The sequence below is a fragment of the Corvus moneduloides genome, chromosome 7, assembly GCF_009650955.1.
Source record: "Corvus moneduloides isolate bCorMon1 chromosome 7, bCorMon1.pri, whole genome shotgun sequence".
Taxonomy (NCBI): Eukaryota; Metazoa; Chordata; class Aves; order Passeriformes; family Corvidae; genus Corvus; species Corvus moneduloides.
Window position 1 is genome coordinate 6,653,089 of NC_045482.1, and position 19,470 is coordinate 6,672,558.

The following is a 19,470-nucleotide window of genomic DNA, read 5'->3' on the forward strand; positions in this document are numbered from 1 at the left end:
GTCAGTTCTACTGTCAAGACGCTCTGAGATGCTTACACAGGGAAACTATTATTAATGAATCATTTGAAAAGAAAATTGTTTCTTGTTCGTCGCTCTCTGCTGAGCTCAGCGAGTTCTGTTCCTTTTACAGCACACAGAATATAGAACTAAAGAGCACAACGAACCATTATGGGGAGAACCAGGAGCACCTTCAGCAGCTGGGGATGCATTATGGAATGACATGACATACTGCTGCAAACAGTGCTTTAAACCAACATATCTCATATCAGGTGTGAGTTACTTGAAATAGACCTTGAAGACACACAGACACAGCTTCTGTTGATGGCAACATTGGAGGGATGACAGCACAGGCCAAGTTTTGGTGAGAAAGGATTCACTGCTAATCACTGCAAACTAGCTACCAATGAGGTAAATTAGAAGCCATTCATGGTTTTCTGTTTGCAAGCTACACCCAACCCTAACATAAGATTAATAAATCTTATTCTTTCCTTACTGAAAGTACACTGTGTTTAGATTGTAATTGCTGTGCACAAGGTAAAATGAACTCAGTTGTTCTACATGTGTCACATGCCAAGTGAATAACTCTGCAGAAGAAAGGCAAAACCAGTCTGGCATATATTTTCTGCATTCCACTGAAGCGCCATTTTCCCAGGCACTGCCTGAGGCAACAATCACCAACAAAGCTCTGTGCGAACATTGAAAATGAGAAAATCACAAATGAAAAATTAACGGTCACAGCCACTTTATCAACATCACACAGACTGACTACGCAAGTTGACTTAGCAAACCTGACTTACATTACCTTCTCATTTTGCTCTGACCCAGTGGTTTAGGATGCACGTCAAGGAACATTCATCAAAATAAAGAACTTGTTATTTTGCCACTAATATTTATTTGGCCCATAAAGTCACTTTTTGGGTTTTTTTCGAAGGCAGACATGGGAATTTCAAATGTTCTATAGGAAATAGTTTATTCATACCCTCAAGTTTTTAAAATACCATAGCAGTAATGAATTTTGGTACACAAACCCTGGTTTCATCACCAAGACAATCATATAACTATTCCTTGCTGTCAAGTCCTAACCACCTGCACATATGGAAGTCATTATAAAGTCAGTTAAGTGGCTGACTATAGGTCCATGGGTTTATTTCAGGTTTCTAAGTAATTATTGACTTAAGGTTTCCATCTTACAGTGATTTGTAGAGCCAGCTGCAAATGCAATTTGCGCTAAGCTATGAAAGTGACTATTACTACCTTTTCACTAGTCCAGCTCATAGATGGGTAGCACAAATTGCACTGCTTTTGTGCATACACGTTTGGTCACTAGTTCAGAAATATCTGGAAGATTTGGTTATTTGGTTTTCTATTTGGAGGTTTTGTTAAACTAACTTACATATACAAAAAGAGGTAGGTCTAAAAATTTTAACTGGAAGTAATAAAAACATTGAGAAGCACAAAACCACATGACACAGAGATTTTATACAAAATGCAAGGGTTAGATAAGGGAAACTGAACACAACTTTTAATCAATCCAATAATATTTTCAATTTTAAAATAGAAATGCCATTGAAATCACTTTCCATTTTATTCTGTTCAGCAATTATTTCCTTCACTTCACTTCATTAGTAGTAATTATTTCCTTCACTTTGTTAGTATGAGAAAATAGGAGTTAATGGAGTTTCTACAGATGTCTTCTGTCTTAATTCCTTAACTTCAACTCCCTGCCATGCTCCCAGTGACACTCCTAACACTCAAGAGATGCCAAAATTATGACCTATCTGCATATGCATATTGATTATCTATGTGGTTGCTGCTTAACAGAATTTATAATGGCTGAGACTTGCTTGTCTGGTCAGCAGTGGGAATGCTCATTTCCTCTGCACAGCTGCTGAAGGTCACAAAACTCATAGGAAGCAACACCACAGATTTTTTTTTTTCTCCCTAGTTAGATTTATTGACAGTAGTCAGTTGGTTTAAAAGACATAATTAACACAGGTGGATTTAATTAGATATTCTTCAGTTTGTTAAAAAATCAAATAAAAAATGCATTTCATTTTCCCATACTTGCAAAGACCAAACTCCACCACACACCTGTAAGCTGCAGAAACTTGTACTTCGAGTATTTAAATAAGATGCACTAATTTCACTATCAGACTGAACTTCATGACAAGGAAATTAAAGTTTCTTCCGAAGTAAGGAAATGTTTCAAAATTCAGAATTGAAATATCCAGTACTCTTATAAATGAAAAATTCAGTAGCCTTTTCATGATTTGTATCCTACCCCTGTTGCTGAAAAGAGGAATCCTCTAAGCTTAACACAAAAAACACAGACACAAGTTTTTTCTTCAGACATCCCAAAATTATCACCTTTAAGATAAGATCCACTTGATATTTTTTTCCTCAACTCTTTGAAAATGCTTGAAAAATTTTATTAACATATATTGAATATAATATATATATATATTATTTAAGAGGAGGTTCTTACTACATTTTGTAATCAACCAAGCCAGAGTTGTAGGCCCCCTCAGGTACAATGTTAGGAACAGATGGTCATCTATTCACCTCAAAAGAAAATTGGTGTTTTGATAATGAAATCTTGATCACCTGCCATCTGCCTGCTAACGATTAGGAGCAACAGGATCATTCATCTGAGGAGAAGCGCATCTTGGACAACTTTGAGGATTCTTATGATCTTGGTTCACAAAGTAAATTAGACATCAAATATTAGAAAGGTTATCAGCAAATTCAAGGTCTTCTTTTATTTTGTCGGGTTTTGACTTTTTACTGAGATCCTACCTGGAAATTATATGTATATTAAACTATTCAATTTTCTGAAACTACATACACATAACCCCCAAGCCACCATTTTGTAAAGTTTTGGCTTCCCAAAACAAAGGCATAAGGTGAAACTTGAACTCTGCAACAAAAGCCAAAGTAATAAAACCTGTTGGTTTCCAAGCTACTATTTGCAAACTCCAAGTCCAGCAGCAGGGGGAAAGTCTGTAGCTGACCCTTAGCCAGCCAAGCATTTGCTGTGGAAGGGCGTGTCCCCCTGCCAGCTGTTTCTTTGAGGCAATTCCTGCTTGCAGTTGCTACGGTAAGGTTTTTATTGAACACAAAAATAGCCAACTACAGCGTGTAACTTCACATAGAGAAAAGTTCTCTCTCTCAGGGGAAAACAGAACACGGTTCAAAAAAAAAGGTCTTGCACCCACTGTGCCTATAAAGGGTAGGGATTTTTCTCTGATTTTCCTTTGTACTTCAGTAGCTTTCAGACTGCTTGAGCTTAACAGACCAAGAAATTATTTCTGTGGATGTACAGGACATAACGTCTTCACTTCTGAGGCTGGCTAGCACAACATCATCCCCTGACCCTCTGTGAAGTCTCCTGCTCTCTTGCCTTGATCATCTTCCTGCTGTGACCAGCTCTCTCCAAGTTAGCATCTTGCCCCTCTCCCTGCCCAAAGCTCAGTGAAGCCCAGACACAGCACAGCCAGACCATGGCAGATGAGCAGTTGTCCCCTTCGTCCTTCTCCTGGGACATGGCTTTAACACAGCACACACAGGGCTGAAGGCAAACAAATTGTCAGGTTCTACCATCTGGCATGCATCGCTCCTTCCCTCAGGAATCTGAGAGGGATTCCCTCCAGATACAACACAGTGCTGTGTCTGTGCCGTAAGGGGATGTTCCTGGACAGTCAGAAGTATCAGCACTTTTGCTTGTCATGTTTCTACTTACATGCCATATGTTTGACAAGAACAAATTTAACCTCATACATTTTGAATTCTCTTTCTTCACAGTACCTTCTCATTTTAGAAGTGCATCTATAATAGAAGGCTTCCCTTAAAAACAAGACAGCAGTTTCTCAAGAATTCACAATTGCCAAATGTTTCATCTTTACTGGATACAGAAAGGGATGCTTTTTCTGAAATACGTGCCGCAGGGTGTAATATTTCTTTCTATTTCTCTAAATGCACCACAGCAGATTCTGAGATATCTGTGGGTACAGCAGAAGACTTTTTGGGTTGGTTTGGTATTTGGGTACAAAGTCGTGTCCATTTCACCTGACCTGACATGGATTTTCCGTACTGCAGTTCTAGAAATTGCTACAGTTTTAACAATTAGCAGATCTTATTTAGGGTGTTATTTTTGTTTGCATCTTGGAAGCTTCATCAGTATAAAGAACTGTGTCTTTAATATTATTTTCCAGCAACACAGAAAGTAAAATATGTCCATTGCCTTTTTTTTTTTAATCACCTTGTGCTATATTCTGAAGAGAAACAAGGTTTCTCTCCTCAAGGTCTGGGACAATAGTTCATTTGGTTACTCACTTCTGAATCAACTAATCAGTACTCTCCACAAAATCTTCTCTGATAATACTGGTATTCTCCAACAAAGTCATTCTCCCACAGGAATTAAAACTGGCCACAATTTCTACCCTCTGTGTGTATTTACATTTTTTGAGAGCATGCATACTGTTTCTCTTTCAGTGCCCTTCTTGGAACTCTTCCCACAAGCTTTGCTTTCCATAATCAAGTAGTACACTAGTGTTTTCCTGGCATTCCTCCTGTCTTGAGAATACATTTTGCGATGTGCCTTTCTTAGTGTGGAAGAAACACTCCTCTCCCAACTCTCCAAATACCATTCTGTGTATTGATTGGGTGACTTGGTTTGAGCAGCTTGGCTTCAAACCTTCCCATTTAAGACTTTTTCTTTTTTTCTCCCTCTTCAGGCTCTGTTCCTCTTGACTCATCCTATGTTTCCCAACAGATTTCACCATAGTGGACTTCCAGCTTTCATATTACTTGGTTACACAGAGATAACTGACCTGCAACAAATGCTTTCCCACATGCTCAGTCCTACCCAGTCAGGCTGCCTTCATTTACCACAGGGTTTGTGGTCCTGCTGCCCCATCACACATAAATAAACTTCCAGAGCACCTCCATGCAGTAAGACAGGACAATTTGAACAAAAAAGAGAGTGCAGAGTTGTTCAATAGCTTCTCCAAAGCACTGAAAAGCAACACCTGGAGAGCTCTGTGAAGAAGGGAATGTGTGAAACATGCAAGATTTGCAATACATAAAATAATGCAAAGACCTAATTTCAGAGACTCAAAGCCAAACTAAATGTGTTGGAAACTCAGACTAAGCTTAACTAAGTGGAGTACCTGGAGAAAGAATAGTAGTGCAGTCAATGATCTTTGCTGATATAATTTTTTTTGAAGCTTTAATAACTTTTCCAGGAACTAAGACCACAACTATTCAGCTCACAAAACACTAAAGATACCCTTCAATAACAATAGTGATAGGTGCTAACAAGATTGATAACTCATTACACTTAACCTTACTGAGTAGATTTCATGTATCCATGCAGATTCACAGCAAAGAAAAGCCTGCTAGGCAGAATAGTACCAGACAGGCACATGTCTTCCAACACCACAGTTATTAATGCCTATGGAATTGCAGGTTATATTCTTACTAATATAAATGTCAACATTTAGACAAAAGGCATATAAAGCTATTTATGGCTCCTTACCAGTCCCCAGCTGATGTTAGCTGAAAATTATTCGCAGTTTTAATACCCGAAGACAAATAGTGATATTTCAATACATAATCAAATAAGCAAAAACAGATTGATATATCATATTTTACTACTATTTTAGAAGTTCAGTGATTTGAAAGGACTATCACAAGTTATATAATAAATTTCCAAGAAATAAAAGACAGTTAAATTCTCCTTTATATCAGTCTTTATTCAGTGTATTCATTCCCATTTACACAAATCCTTTGCCTTTTCAGATACTTTCGGAATGTCTTTTAATAAGTATATGAATCATCTTACTATCTTGAACAATTCAAAGCTAGTATATTAGGTGACAAGCTAATTATTATAATTTGCATTTTTTCCCCAAGTCATGGTCACCAGCTTTATGTGACGGCAAAATCATGACCTCTCACTTCTACTTCTCTCCCATCTTACAGCTGTGAAAAAAAACTAAGTGCAAGAAATTACAGACATTTATTACAGTTCAAAATACTTTTTTCCACATATCTTCAAATCCCTTAGGTTGTAAGGCACTCCTTAATTCTGCTTTACAGAAGTACAAAATATTTTATGCAAAAGTGCCTTTAATAGAAAAGCCTTATGGTTGCTTAACTTGGGCGGTTTAAGGACGCAAGGTTTAAAGGAGCATTAAAATCTATTAGGCTCAACAGAGTAGTTAAAAACCACAGATTGTTGGGTACAGAACCATTCTTTCAAGTCCCAAATGCAAGCAGCAACTCTCATGCTGACTACAATTATTAATTCCTTTTTTTTATCCGTAAGCTTTCCCTCTGTCTCCAGCATGAATGTCCTGGTGTTCAGTCTCTGGGAGCTTACCTCCCATCCACCCAGGACTGCTCCAGGTTTTACCCTTCCCAGGCAAACACTTATTAAACGTGATCCAGACAAGCAAGGATTATTACTTAGATGAGAGAAACATGTTAAGATTGTCATGCTGTGTTTGATCCAATGCTCATTATTTCTACGGCTTTTGGATCAAGCATCCTCACCGCCTTTTCTTTCTCTGTGCCCTGGGTGAAGTTTTGAACCTGAGACTCACTGTCACCAAAATATAATGAAGATGGCAAACAACAGTAAGTTCTTCTTGATTAATTTTTTATTTTTCTTACCAATATTTAGCTGCAAGTCTATATATCCAACATAGTGTGACGCTGAACCGTGCCATAAATCAAATCCCTCCTGATGGGAGAGAATTTTCTAAAAGTCCTTGCAAGGAGTTTCAAAGATAAACCAAGACTTTTCCTGGAGTTTCAATGCTGCCGGATAGTTGTTTATTAAGTCTTATCAGGGGAACAGAGCCACCAGCGTGACCCAGGTACAGCACAGAGCACAGAAAGCAGGAAATAAGTCTAATTATCAAGATTTATGCAGCCTTTTAAAGATAATTTAACCAATAGTTACTAAAAATGTACATTATTTTCACTTTCTTACCAATTATTCAGTAACACGGGCAGGAAGTGTGGAATTCTCTATCCAGTCATTCCAAACTACTTTTACTGCAGAACATGGAGTAGTAGAAGAAGGAGAAGAAGGTTTAGAGAACAACAAGAATCCTCCATTTTGATACTTTTTACTCTTATCTATTTACTACAAAGAGAAGCCCAAAACCCCTAAAAATTTTCACCCTCTGAAAATCTTACATAGTAGTCTATCACCCAAGTCACACCACTGTATTTTCTATACATTTCTATACTATTCTAGTTCTTGTCTGATTGTTGGTAACTTTTTCCAAGGTTGGAGGTTAAAACAGTGTTGTTCAGGGGGGTAAGAACCTTTAAAAACAGGCAGAGAAATATTCTCAGCACTCTGGGTTCCTACAATAGTGGAAGTAAATCCCCCTTAAATTGATGTGAAACTCCCCCAGCCCCTCCCAAAAATCCAGAAAAACCGAAAAGGATGATTATACATATCATGATAATTTGCAATCTTTGATGTGAACACACATCCCATCACACAGTAATGAAAAGATTCAGACTCTCCATGGTCAGAAGACAGATTAAAAGCTTTAAAGGAATACTGCTCATTTCATCACAGGCCATTGTAGATTTTAAGAAACACCATAGAAATAAATAGCAAAGGTAATTATTTAATTAATTAATACAGTCCATATAGTTTTACTCATTTAGTTCAGAGTTTTACTCATTTAATCCAGAGATGGCTAAGTGTTGATTTAATTGTATCTTGATAAAGAAACAACAACATACTCAATGCAGCTTCAGAAAATGTAGAATCTTTCAATGTAAACTTTTGAAAAAGGACATATTTCCTGTATTTTAATCAAGGTATTTGTTTTACTGTTTTGAAAACAATATAAAGCCAGAAGAGTCAGACCTATAACTCTTGCACCAGTATTCTACTTACAGTGATAAATAATTCCCAAAAATCAAAGCCGGACATAAGCTGATGCCCCAAAACACCCATCTCTATCTGTTCAGCAAGACAGACCCTGAATATTATCTCCAGGCAACAGCATGTGGAAAGAATATATATATATATATACACATATATATCTCAGGAGCCCCCCAACCATTCTTACAGAGATTAATTAGTTTACCCAAGACTGTTTATGATAAAATAATGCAAAATCAGGCTTATAGATTGCATTTCCCAAAATATATAGGATCACAGTTTGTGTTCCCCACATCCACAGTTCTGCCAGTAAACAGGTGGTGGGTAAGATAAACACAGCCCAAGGCACATGCAACTTCCTGAAGTTATTATTAAAGGAAACATCCATGCATATGCTCTATCACTTACACACACAGAGACCTAATGCCTTTCAGGGACACAGTTTTATTTTGTTTGCTTTATTTATGCACAGAGTGAAATTCCGAAGGTGGGAGGGCAAGAGAATAATAAAACAGAATGTATAAAAAGGGACATTTGAATTTATTGATCTGCATACAGAGTTGCATCCTCCTTCTACTAGCCCCTGCACAGCCAGGACTTTCCTACCTTGCCAATCAAACCCATGAGGAAATATCAAGTGAACTGGCTGGCGCATACCAGCAGTGTTATGCATTAATCAATCACTTAAAATACTGCACTGAAGTGTGAAAAGACAAACTGGAGAGACAGCAAGAATCAGCACTCCCTCTCCTTTCTGTCAACAAAGGCCAATGTTATCATAAAAAGGGAGATACACACAACACATCAACGGGCCAGAAGTGCTGCACCAAGCACAGGTCAGCTACTGAATCACCAGGACCGCCATCACTGTACCTCTTCTGTTACTGTGAGGACTGCAGACACAGACAACACACCAGGGCTGTTAAATGACAGCACATGGAAAGCAGCTGGCACTACATGTGCACCACTTAACACAAAGTTACCCACAGCAAGTTTAAGAATGGTATATGATCTTCTAAAGCACAGATATTCTTTGGCAGTAACATTTGACAAACAGACCTGTATGTTGAAACACTGAACAAGGTGGCAGGCTGATCATGTAAACCAGCTACCTGAAGACAGATGAACTGAGCAAAAATTAATACTGCTTACAACAAATTATTTTCTTTTATTCTTAAACAAAGACTGAACTGAGACATTTTACATATACTGAACGTGCTGAAATAATCTTATATTATCTTATTAGAAAAACAACCAAGTCTTTATCTATATTTTGTAGTAAACACAACCACAATCTTCAACAGAAGATTGCTTTATGCTTGACTACAGCCACATTTCCAGTTCTACTTTCGATGCTCATTTTCATTCCTTCTATTCTATTCTATGGTGTCATTTAGTCTTGCCTTTTGCAGTTAGTATTTTTTACTTCATCACAACTTTTTCAAGATATCTCAGTCCTTATCAACCCAAACCACTCCTGCTCATTTCACTTATCTCTGGCAGTTGTTTCAGTTTGGCAGCACTAAAATTTAACAATGTCCAGAAATGTGCTGTGGTGTTGTTTACTGAGGCCGTCAAGCATGTTCGAGAATGCGCCTGCTCATCGCTACCAAGAAAGTGAGTTGGACTTTATCACCTCAATTCTAGGGCACATTTAACTACAAAAAAACCCAGTATATGCAATTGGCATGGGAATTACGGACAGCTGGTTGTGTCAGCAAGGGAGAGCACAGGGCTGGAAGAGAAAGGCTGATTCCAGTCATAAGTGAGCATCACTGAAGTGATGGGGAAGGAGGAAAAACCACTGCTCCCACCTTCCTACAAGCAGGAAAGTTGTGAAAAAGGCCCAAAGCATCCTAGTCTCTGAGACCTTCTCTCTCATATCCAGCTAATAAGAGTCACAGTTTTTAACTTCTCTATGTGTCCCCTTTTGCAGGAAATCATATTTTCACACGCACCATACTAATAACCAACAAAAACAAAACAACAAACTCACAAAAAGAAAATGCCAACAAAACAGACAAAAGACCTAGAATGACTAACAAACAAAAAGCACCATGACAGAAGGCACAATCTAAGTGTACAGATTTAAAATTTTGGATCCCATGTTTAATATTTGTCTCCTTCCTCTTACTATTTGAGAACTATCATAGTCACGTTTCATCACTAATTCCCATTATTAATTAATTTTGATTATTAATTTGCTCATTAATTCTCTTTTGCTTTTCCTCAGGGCTTAATTTTTCCCTCCCTCTCACTCTACAAAGACAGTTTGTTAGCCTGAATGAAGCCGCATGAAAAGAAAGTGCTGTGTGCGGTGGTATAAACTCCAGCGGGATATCAGTGAACTTGACACCAGCTCAGATGGACTTCAGAAGGTTGTCCACACACGCCATGTGGGCCAACACAAAAAATAGGAAGCACCAGCATGAAAACCAAAAGCAACATGCCTGAGAGCTGGAAAACAAAGGGAGAGAAAGGAGGCAATTGCATCTACACAAATGGTAGCAGAGATGTGGAGCAGCAGCCCCTCACTGTACCTAAATCTGTACAGTCACCTTCTCACCACGCTGGGGACTCATGGACCTTGAGGGAGACTAGCGAAATCCCATTCCACAGGATGGCTGTTAGGACAGGATCAGTGGAAGTTGTTTGGTGTGCCAAAATAGACTTCAGAAAAGCCTGGAATACTAACATTAATCGATTTTCTTTCTAGATGCTTCCCAACTCTAAAATCCCAGCACATTAAAAGGCTTATTATCGAAGAAGAGTGAAATCCATTCATTGAAATGGCTGAGCACAGGAACACCAGCTGTGTTTGAATACTATGGCATTAAAATTAACTTTACAACTGATTTTGAATCTGCTTGTTATAATAGCATAAAAATACACACTGTTCAGTCCTAATCTTAAAAGTAAGCAGTACCTCTGTGGTCTGACATTTAGCTATGAAAGATATAGAGATAAAAAATAAAAGCATGTGCTTTGTGCATATGCTTGAGTTCCCTACTGAGAGGAGAGCTCTATCCACATCTTCATGAGATATTTCCCCCAAAAAACTTGAAGCCATTTACTTATTGAGTGCACAGTCTTTAATAGTGATTACACAATTTAATATCTTTCCTGAAAGCTGAATTACCACGCTGTTTATGATGTATGCTTAGACTCCCTGATGAAAGGTTTATGGATTGTTATTTATAACTCTTCTCCATCTTTCAGAAATGCTTAGAGCAGCTTTATGAAGGATAAAATGCCATTCTGAAGAGGACAAAACTGAGCACAGAAAAATAGCAAAATTAATTAGATGGCAATGCTTGACCAAAGGAATTGCTGGCTTTTCATGGGAGATACCTATACCAAAAGTTATGGGGGAGAAGTAAGTCTCATTTAAGAAATATTTTAAGAAATATTTTACTACCACAAATACTCTTCTTTAACAAATATCTTCGGATATTTTAGGCTCAAATAAACCAAGAGATCTTATTTATCTTGCAAATTATTGCAAGAGGTTTTGCTTAATAATCTGTTCATGCTTTGTTCTTTGGATTGCCAGGCTCTTTGGCATCTTGTTAATTACTCTCTGATGATCTAGCAGATAAAATGGAATAAGCAAGAGAAGCACATGCATATGTATCTGATACATTGCACAAAGGGCAATAGAAGAAGGAAGACAGAAATCAATGTGGGGGAAAGGAGGAGGAGAGGGCAAGATAACAAGATCAGTGCAAAGAACAATAAAAAAACAGAAGAAAAAAATACCAGTCAAGAAAAAAGAATGAAAGAAGGAATAAATGTAACCATAATTTAGTCAAAAATGACATGTTAAAGTTGTACAGTATAAATATTCCAGCTTAAATGTAATGGAAACAAAATACAATGAATCAAAGCAGCAAAGACACAAAACAAGGAACAATATGAAAACAAAATTTTTGTTTTCAAAGTCCAAAATAAAACACAGACACTTCAAAAGGTGTGTTTTTGACACAGATGTGTCAAAAAGTGACATGATGTAAAAATGTATCTCATGAGGAATCAAATTTCTTTTGTGTTTTAAAAGCATCTAGACCAGGACAGGCTTCTGAAGTGGTTACCTGAACTTCTATCAGAAACGAATCTGAAGGTAGACCCAAGTCCACAGTTTTATTACATGCCACACATTTAATTTTAAAGACTTCTGAGCACTGGAAAAGAATTCACCTTTACTCAATAATCAATGCCCCCAGCTTCAGTGGAGCAATTGCACAGCTAGGCATTTTGCAGGATGCCTTTGAAGAATTTGGGGTCTGTAGTGCCAAGTTCATCCAAAAGGCTGAGAAATTAAGAAAGCCTTACAGACCTAATAGTTGATGGCCTTAAAGATCCCATTTAGATATAATACACACTGATTACTGACTACACGGCTTCTGAAATGCCAGGAGCACTGGGAAGCAATGATGAAGCAAAGAAGAAATAAAGATTTCATTTCTCTGGGAAACTACACCTCTATTTGAGTGCTTTGTTAATTACATAAGGATATTTCTGGGTTATTAAGAAAAGAGAGCTGAACATCTGATAGGTATGTTTGGGGATGTGGCACTCCATCCCCACATTCTGTGGAGTGCAGCCTTCAGCAGAGATTCCTAAGTGCTACCTTATGCCTTTTGGTCCATTTCTGGATCAAACCCAGGCCCTCTAATTTACCTTTCATTAGCTTGTTACTTCAGGCAGAGCTAATGGCATCGGAGGTGATCCATCATTCCCACTGCACTCTGTGAGTGGGAGGGAACATCTGAACTACTAAATGCTTGTCTCCTGCTCCTCTTCATCACAGCACACACCAAATGGGAGCAATTCTGTTTATATCTGGAAAATTACAGTCTCTGATATTGTTAGGAGATTATTTATGGCAGATTTCCTTCCACCTGTGATGCTAATTGTGAACATTTAGAGACATCATTCAGTGCAGCTACACAGGATCTCCAAGTAATGAGGTAACATGCAGATAGACAGTTGGGCACCCACACTGGTACCTTTGTGTTTCTCATCCACATACTCTTTGCTTACAAGGACAGAACAAAAAAATAAACATTTTAGAATCAGCCTACTGATGTGAATATGGTTTTGATCCAAAAAGTACATGGTACCCTTCATGCTGAGAATCAAAATACAGAGATGCTCTTTCTAAATACTGCTAAATATTATATCTTCCTTGACTCATGATTATCATTTGCGCCCTAATGTCAAGTCATCTGCTTTTATGAAATTAACTGCTTTATTTTTTCTTTTCTCATAATTTACCTTTGGATGCAGGCAGGTAGTTACATGCAGCATATTTATTCTGTTTTCATCTTTAGTTTCAAATTTCACAGAAAAGTCTTAAATGTGAGCTTTTATTTTTAGATGCATCACATTATCTAGACCACATGTTGAGTGTGATACTTTTTTTTTAAGGAGTACAAAAGGCAGCTGGGAAATTACTCTTCCATTGTCTGAAATGGTTTACCTGTGGTTCTACCTGTGGCAGTGAACTGTTTCAAATACATTGAATCTTATAGATGACACAAGTAAACAGAACATTGATTAGGCTTTTAGTTCTTTCCTTGGTAATATTATTTTTTGAATATAAGAAGGTTTATTGCAGAATTAAGAAAAAAAAAAAATGCCTAAATGACTCAGGGCATCAGCACTGCACAGCGCCCAAAAAAGAGAATGAAGAATTTTGGAATTGCACAGCTCAGTCTTGAACACAGGTGTAACAAAGCACAAGAAAAATAAAGCAAGTAGAGAGATAATACAATGAACACGTTTTAAAAAGAAACCTTTCTGCCTGACTCCTTAGACACACCCTGTGCTCTCTCACAGTAAGATAGTCAATGATTTGGTTAGAAAGCTCAGCCACAGGCTGGTTCACACAGCACATGTGCCATAGGCCACACTGTCACCTGAAAAGAGCCCTTTTAGAAGAAATAAAAGCAACACCCCTCATACAAGTCCTCTCATCTTCACAGCGATTTTTTTTGTCACAATGGCTCTCTTCATCATGTCTTAATTTCTGTGCATACATTTACAAACACGAGCACTACCTGTGCCACACAAAGAGAAGCTGTGCCTATACAGTTCCTCAGATAATTGAGTCCTTAAGCCTACAAAAAATGGGTCAGAAATGTACCTGAAGATTTCCAGTGTGTGCAGCAGGCTGGAAGGCAGCTGAGGGCAATCTAAGAAGCACCACTTAATCTACTGTGCACTGGATCCCGGTGCAAACAGCATGTGCAATATAAAGTGAACTACCGAAATACTGACTATCAATTCAGAATAGCAGAAAAAAGGGTTACTTCCATTTATTAGTCTAGAAGACTGCACCCTTAATATCCCTGAATTACAAGAGAGGAGGACTGTTTTCCAATCAAAGAATAAACAGCTTCATTTATCTTGAACTGATAATGTAAGACAAAGTGTAACAACATTGTATATTAGTAAAATACACATAGAAGCTCTAAGAACCAGCATGACTAATATAACAGGTTGCAGCACTGAGGGCACAGTTGTATTATAAATATTCATTCAAAGAGTAATTTATTATAGTAACATTGTACCTGCAGGAAAAACATATCCAGGAAACCTAAAATCTTTTCATGAATAATGAAGACAAACAACTTAAGCACTATATAAATGTATTGGACGCATTAACCTTGTTACTTACTGATAAACAAAGTTATGCAGAATATTCCTGTGTTTTAAAAATTAATTCTTAATGACCACTATAGTCACAGGGTAACAATCTGGTTTTCTTTGTACTCATTCCAGTCTGATCACCTTCTTGGAAGACAACAGGGAATTTTACATCCCATTCCAGCTATGACTTGCCACAGCTCCTACACAAGTTATCCTCACTTTGCCCTCCTCAGCCATCTCCAGCTGATGAGAGAGATGCCACATGTTACCCCAACTGGGTTTATGATATCACACTCCATAGTTCTGAATTTGTCTTCTTCATTGCTCCTCCCATCCAGATCATTCAGTTTTTCCTACACAGTATTTGAATTCTGGTCTATATGATTATTCCCTCCTGACTTTAAAAGGATATTTTGATTAGCATAAAGTAGTTTTATGGTTTAAGGTCAGTAACGGAAACCAGATAAAACTGGCTGTAAAAGAGCTCATTGAGGTAATCCAGCAGTAACATTCTCACTATCTCTTATATTCCTTTCTGGCACTACTTCAGAATTCTACCATGCTCTTCATCCACTTCACTATTTTCTATTAAACAAGTCTTCCATAGTACACCAACCCTTCTGTACTACACCTTCCTCCAGAACAATGACTCAGTGTTCTCCTCAAGCCCATGGGCAGCCAACTAAAATACTGAATTTTTGTTTAAATTGTAATTTTTCAATGGCTCTGTTGAATCAGAGATTTCACTGTCTTGAGCCTCTATCATACTAAAAAATAATAATGACCACTATTTCCTCATGGGACAATTCAACAAAAATTCAGTTGTATTTTCATTAACATAAAGTTAATGAATTAGAATCTTACACCAAAGTATATCACTAAATCTTTTTTTTTTCAGCAATATTTTCCTGTAATCATAGATGCTTAAAGAGGCAAAATAAAAAATTATCATCTTGTCCTGCTTGGAAATTATTAGCATTAATATTCATTCTGCTAAGAGAACATTGTTCCCAGTAGACTTGCTAGGCACACTCACTTCCAGCCCCAGATTTGAAGTTTTTCCAGAGGGTGCTCCAATCCCAGTAAGCATTAAAAAAGTTGTTGCATCACAGTCTCAACCATAAACAAGGCCACGACAGCAGAAGCATATCCTTTCCATTAACTCCAAAACCAACCAAAATCCATACTATAAACAGTGGGTATAAAAGAATTATACCAAAAAGTAGCTTTATACTGTCCTTTTCCACTTGACAGCTTTGTCCTGATTAAATGAGCACTCTAGAAACTTGTAAAGAGTTTCCATACATCCAGACCCCAGCTGCAATAGGCGGTACAATTTGCACACTTAGAACAGCTGGCCAGATGTGCTACACATGTACATCAGCTGTGCCAGGTGTATGTACTTTGTCTGGAACACTGGGGAACCATTGCACCAGCACACAAGCCCAGTCCTGCCTAGCTCAGGCACTTCAGACCAAGTAAACATCAAGTTACACTTTGATAATTCACCCTGACTGTTCCATTTATCCTCCATTTTGAACATGGTTGGAGCCAGCATCAAAAAGCACTCAAAAAATACCCATGGTATTTGAAAGTCTTTGCCTCCCTTCCTAATTGTGACCTCAATTATTTTCTATTTCTCCTCTCCATAGTCAAAGTAATTTTAATTCATTTAGCATTTAAATATAAGAACAGTAATTGATAATACTGTGACTTTGCTTCCAAGTGATCTTTTCGGCAAGGATCTAATAGAAGAAACAGACCATATGGATGACCAAGGAAATGGCTGTAGTCAGGCAGAAATGGGCATGTTAGAAGCCAACATGAAAATGGAGAAGTCTGGCATGTCCTCCAAGGGGAGTGAACGTCTCATTCAGCTGCTGCCCTTGACAGGCAGAGGTTGTGTACACACTGCCTGTGCGTGTGACACCAGCTGGGTTGTGTGCTCCACTCACTGATCTCACCACTTAACACGCCTGGAGGAAATCACATGGCTGAGGAAATGCCAGGGGATTTTGATTTCTGTTTTATTTCTTTTACATCTTGCAGGTGTGGAAACTGGAAAATTTCATTTGCAATTTCATAGTCCCTTTCCCAGGATTTTGTGCATGTATGGGCAGGAAAATAAAGCCCAGCAAATCTCTGCCTCTCAGCAGTGGGGCAACTTTCTGGCAAATTTTTGCAGCAGTTCAGGCTGTATTCTGTCCTTTCTTCTCTTGCTCATCCCACACAATTGCTGTAGTCCTGTCACACTGTATTTGAGGTATTTTTGTTTAAGAGGTGAACAAGTTTTTAGTCCTGGAGGGAAAAGCTATATTCCAAATTTTCACGAAGGTGTTGCCAGCCACAGGTTTCCTCTGTTTTCATCTCTCCAGCTAGAGCTAGGTCATGACACAGAAACATTTCTAGGAAACTGTTAGGACTTCCTGGACTGTAAGAAAAAGCTGCTCCATGCTGTTTGGGACCAGCTTTCTTCACACAATCAAATCAAATAAATTACACTAATTTATGTAAAAACGCAGCAGCAGCCTCTCTGAGAAAGGTATCTTGCAAGGCCTAAAACTTGCAGTAGCTGCTGAGCTGCTCTAGCATTAGCTGCTGACATGCCTTACCTCGGCAGAGATAAAAGATTGTAAAAGAAACTAAACTAGAAAGAAACTAAAGTAGATGGTAAAACAGGTTTAGAAATATGAAGAGGTTATATTACTTTTTCCACTCATGAATTTATTCCAGTATTTGAATAGATTAGCACAGACCACCAGCAATAGTGTTGGCCCATAAGCAGGCAGAAGATGAGGAAGTAATGTAAATTACCTGCCACTGAAAGTGAAAATTATTTAAGCCTTAAAAACACTTTACACAATTTCAGCAAACACCACTGTCTCTGCTGGATGATAATGAGAGCTCAGCTCCAGAGAGTGGCAGTTTTTTCACAGAAGGTGCTTTAGTAAGTAATTATATCCCTTCACCTGGCCTTCCTTTATTCTTAGGAATAAAGATTTTTTATTGGGGGCAAGGATAATCAGTAAAGATGTTTCATTCAATGCTATGTAAAATGCATTTGCCATTATCTGTTTTAAATAGGTGAATTCAAAAGGCCAACAAAAGCAAGTGAAGTGTTTTCAGTCCATTGATCATTTTGAGACAAACTGGAAAACTGCCTGGATTCAACCTGATGGCAGATGTACTTATTCTCTATTTGCTTGTTCCAACACAGCAAAACAGGAGTTGATGTGCTGCTTGCATTTCTGCCTGGGGGACTGAGGCTTTCTATTGTAGTTAATGGACCATCTACAAACAGAAAATTAATTTGGCAAGAACTTGCTGATGTTGTGGCAATCAGAGGAGCATAGTCGATTTTGAAAGTAATTAATCCAGCCAACAGAGAAATAAAATATCAGTTGTTTGGAGCACAAGAACTTCGACACACAGAAAGCAAGAGAAACAAAGCCTTTTGAAAAGAGTTCAGCTGCAGAGGGACATGTTATGGTTTGGAAATGGTGCACACAGAAGAGCAGTTAACATTTTCAGTTATGGAGCAAGGCTGAAATGTCAGTGAAATAACGTGCACCTTGCTTTGTTTAAAGCTGTGTTGTCTAGAAAAGTGCCTTTTCTGTAGCTACCCACATACTCATGGTTTCCTTACAAAAATGAGGGGCATGTTTCATTGAAAAACCCAATTGATAAACTACTGGAATCATTTGCTTTCTCAGGTTCATACTTGGGGATTTCCTTACTTTTAGTGTATGGTCTCCAAGAGGACAGGGAAGCTTCTGATAAGAGCAGCAGCACATTCCACTTCTGTGTGTATCCATGACTTCATGCAACACACGCGTCCTTGATGCCAAGATTTTTGCACATTTGAAACTCTGGATTCACACAGTTGCAGAGGATTTCACTGACAGGTTCTTACAGAAAGGGTGCACATGCTTCCAGCAAAAATGGTTTCAAAATCAGGCACCAGTCATGCTAATTAAACATCCACATCTAGAAACGGAATTTGTTAAAGCAGTAATGGGGCACTATTGGATAATGAGGTGAACAGCAGGAATACTGATGGTTTTCTCATCAAACAGTGGCATGGTGGAACCGCAGCTGAAATTCTATTCTATAAAATTTTCTTAGATCTGTTTTTAAAAATACATCTCGAACATAGCTATAAAAATAATTTTGTCAAAAGTTTTGTAATCAGCATACACAAAACAATAGAAAACTGAATTGTCAGAGACAGGAAGGACGTGCACGGACAGCCAGCTGCCTGAATTCCTCCTGCTTCCGTCAGGACCTTCAATCTGCTCTGAGCAATAGAAGCATAGAAGGTAAGTTTAATACTCAAAAAACCTTACGGTCGTATCTTCTCCCATTTTAGTCCTCACACACACTCTCAACAATTCTGTGTGTTGACTCCCTCTACACTGACCCTTTAATCTGGCTGACAAGTAGGGGAAAATAATATTTATTGAACCTATGGACTCATATAGGAAATGAATGAGAGCAGTTTGACAGCTCTCACATCCCATGCTTCAACTCAAGCGAAGTTCCACCTGAGGGCTAGAAAAAAATAAGACAGTGAAGCTGTTGGTATGTTTTGGCCTATAACATCCTCACTACTGGGGTGATACATCAGCAAATAAGGTCAGCATTTCATCTTATAAGTGTTAAGCTTTGCTAGGAAGAACATCTATTTTTAAACAGAGCAAAAGTGGAAACTTTGAAACATAAATATGCAATTAATAAAGATGTTTTAGGGATTCTTTTTTTATTTTAGTTTCACACAGTACTGTAACTAAATATGGTCTCTGATCTCTCACCATCAATGGAAAATAATGCCAGAACACAAAGTTTTACTCTTTAGGACACAGCTTCATTCTCCAGAAAGGCACCGACTAAAAATAACCTGT